General features: G+C 30.4%; 1 long non-coding RNA gene across 1 annotated transcript; it reads right to left on the minus strand.

The window, feature by feature from the left end:
* Positions 1-468: 468 nt before the first annotated feature.
* On the minus strand, positions 469-2,731 carry LOC18030742. Its single transcript, XR_002897054.1, has 3 exons — positions 2,506-2,731; positions 1,014-1,149; positions 469-909 (listed from the first exon to the last, which is right to left on the minus strand). It is a non-coding gene; the product is annotated as an uncharacterized LOC18030742 (long non-coding RNA).
* Between the last annotated feature and the right edge of the window lie 940 nt (positions 2,732-3,671).

The raw sequence follows: 3,671 nt of genomic DNA on the forward strand, positions 1-3,671 counted from the left end.
CTTGGAAAATGTTTCCTTACTAATGAAAATTTATGCTAAAAGCGATTAAGATTTAAGAAAAAGAATCCATAATTTGATTGGTTCTATGTGACAATCCGGTTTACTGAAAAAATCAATGAGTGAAAATTGACCGAAACAAATTTTCATTTTAAAATTAATTTGAACTGGATAGTTAAAAGTTCTCAAACATCAAGAATCAAATTCTATAATTGAAAACCAAAAGCTGATGTAAATTATATTCATCAGATAGAACAATTTCTTAATTATTTGAATTTTGGACCAATGGTAACAAAAATTAACAGCATTCTAGTGGTAAATCCGGATTGATTATAGATAGAGCCTAAATCCGACATTTCAGAATTCAGAAACATATAATTTATGCGCAAAGACATCTTAACGTTGATAGAACAGTACTGTTCGTTTTCCTTTTTTATGTAAATGTTTTCTCTATATCTTAAAACCATTGGATCATGTTGGCAGGATTTGTGCTGACTCTATTCAAAAGCAGAGAGAATTAAGGAAGGGGTTCTTAGAGCACCAGAAAAATCCATTTAAACCCACTAAGGCTATTTTTTCCATGAAGTCCTTTGAGAAATCATAACGGACAACAACCTGAGATGCTTTCTTGTAGTTTGGTCTACCTTCTACACACTTTTGTATCAATTCCCAAAGCTTTTCGTCTGCGTTATCTATGAACCATCTCGTCGAATTGTCAGAGTTCAGAGAAGCGTTCTTTGTAAACCTCTCTATGATCTTAGGTAAAAACACTCTCTTCTGCATCTTTACAACCACATTTGCCTGAATAAACTCTCTTTTCGAAGCTTTTAGTTCCTCTTTAAAAAAAAAATGTTTGATGCCATGAGTTTTTAACTGCTATCATTTCAATCATGAGAGCGCCAATTCATTCACCTATAATAACCATAAATTTGCACAAGAGAATCAAGATTTTTGAAGTGACTAAAGCTTTGGAATATATGAGAATAAGATAAGTAATAAAGATCCCAAGAAATTACCACTGGATCTGAGAGAGAGAACCAATGCAAAGAGAAAAACAGAGAAGTGGTTCTGGGTGAAGGCTGAACTTTGTGCTTACTTTATCTTCCCTTAGCTTTTCCCTCAAGGCGGTGGATGGTCTCAAATAAGCAGTACCTACAAAAAATAAAAAACAACAAACCCGATAACGTACAAAAAATAAGATATATAGAAGGGAATAGCATATCGATTTTTTTGTGTAAAAAGCAAAACAAAAGCAAACCCAAAAGAATTAAAAAAAAAAAAGAGAAGGCAAAAACGAAAACCAGAAGATCTATTTCAAAACCGATATGAACCAACAAAGCAGAAAATAATTAGATCAATAAAAACAGAAAAAGGTAATAAAAAAATAGCTAAGCAGAAGAAATCATAACACACAAGTTCATAAAGTTATACAGAGGAAACATGTATCTCGGTAGAACAGAAAAGATACACACACACCGAGCAAATATCTATGCCCTAAAACCATATCAAAAATTATTCGAACTTGTAGCAAAAAAGATCAATACGATGTAAAATCAATCAGATAAGCATGAACACAAAAGTCAAATCATTCAATCAAGAAAATGACAACAAAAAAAAAACAATAGCATAGATGCGAAATCAGAACAAAGAAAACGAAAACCATACAAGCTTGTAGACGTGACACATACAAAACATACATATACCTCGACAGATCAGAAAGGACACACAACACAGTTAACCTGAAAACCATAGATCGCGACCCAACACCTAACAAAGAAACCAATATAGATACAAGCATGGTTCCTCTCGCAACCATCCTCAAAACACAAAACAATACTCCTAGATTCAAAACACGATTACTTAAGACATTTCTGAACCACCTACAAAAGCAAACAAAAGAAAGAAATGTATAAGTTAGTAAAATAACTGCATGGAGTAAAGACTAAAATAGCCTAATCAATTAGAAACCCTGAAAAACAAACAAGACATCAAAATTTTTTTTTTTTTTTTTTTTTGATAAAGCCACAGCCAAAAACAACCACACGCAAGCACTACAAAATTAGAACTCACAAAAGACCATGGCAGACACTATAAACCGCAATATAGTGAAGCCAAATTAAAACACAATCTACTAAAGCACAAACAAACACAAAACGAAAGCAAGAGACAGTGGAACATGTATTAGAGATAAAAAAAAACCAGAAAAGATAAAACAAAAATACTAAAGCATGACTCATAATATAACTCGTAAGAACAGAGACAACGGATACACCGTACCAAATACCCCAAAAATTAGATCAACCTAAAAAAAAAACAACTCTTTTCATGAATAAGTATGGAAGAACCACGAACAACGATTAAAACCAAAGTAAAAGGCAACCAAAATAAAAGACAACGATTACATCTCAGTGAAAACCCAAAAAAATTAGATAAAGAAATGCAAACTAACTTACAGAACAAATCGTGAACAAAACAAAAGCAAAAAAAAGTACCGCTAATGAAATATACCGGAAACCGCTACGTTGAATGAAAAGAAACAAGGCATATACACCACTCCATTATCCCTAGAAGTAAATCATCCTACAAAACAAAAAAAAAAATTCTTTGATCTATAAGCTATTAAGCAGTGAAGAAAAACAAAATTAAAAACCAAGCGAAAATTAAATATATAAAAAACGAAGGCACAAAAATGATGAACACTACAAATATGAAATAAACTCTAATCATATCCATAAAACACCAAAGAAATCTACCTCTCACAATCATAAGATGATAGAGAATCACTAAAACTTAACTTGCATAAATATAAATGATCTACAAACACTTTTTACATATAGTAGTTATACAATTTAGGCTTTGGTAAATTAAAAAAAAAAGATTAAAAAGGTGTTCTTTTAACGAAAACAGTGGCTGGATGTCAATTGGGCTTTAGTTTCAATTAAGTTTTTGAAGCGTAAAACCAAATAGTAAAATATATGTCATCATATACATGCACATCAATTAATGAAATACCAATTAAAAATAGATTAAACGCCATGTCAACGATAAGAATAAAAGTTCTCGACAAAAATATATATGAGTAAGACACATAGGATTAATAATAACTTATCAAAACGAATTAAAATGACACGTAATATTTTTTATTATTGCCACATAAGATGGTGCTGCCACATATGATTTTTGATTTCACAAATAATAATATAAATATATATTAGTTGTAATTTATTTTTAGTTGTAATTTATTTTATAGCGTTCATCGAGCCTTTACCTTATACCTTTCATAATGAACTCCTCAGGTACTATACATATATTGTATATCTAATTTGACATTGGGTTATCTATATATAATTTGACCTTCTTCGTTTTAGTAATTTATATCTTTTCTGTGATGTTGTTTAATAGGAATAACTAAACGTAGGCGCATTAAAATTATGATATTCCAATTGCGATATTATTAAATTATTAATGATGATGTTGTTTACTCGAGGATTATTTTCTTAACATCGAAAGATAAAGATTTTTTAGTAAAACAATTCCTTACCACAAAAATGTAAAATAACCAATATCTCCTTTTATGTCATACTGTATAAATAGTAAACAAGTTGTGGTTTATTTAAAACGCTTTTGCTATCAGTCGTCATAGTTCTATTGAAACTGAGATTTTGCATATAAAA

This window comes from Eutrema salsugineum, unplaced genomic scaffold, assembly GCF_000478725.1.
Source record: "Eutrema salsugineum unplaced genomic scaffold, Eutsalg1_0 scaffold_1, whole genome shotgun sequence".
Lineage (NCBI taxonomy): Eukaryota > Viridiplantae > Streptophyta > Magnoliopsida > Brassicales > Brassicaceae > Eutrema > Eutrema salsugineum.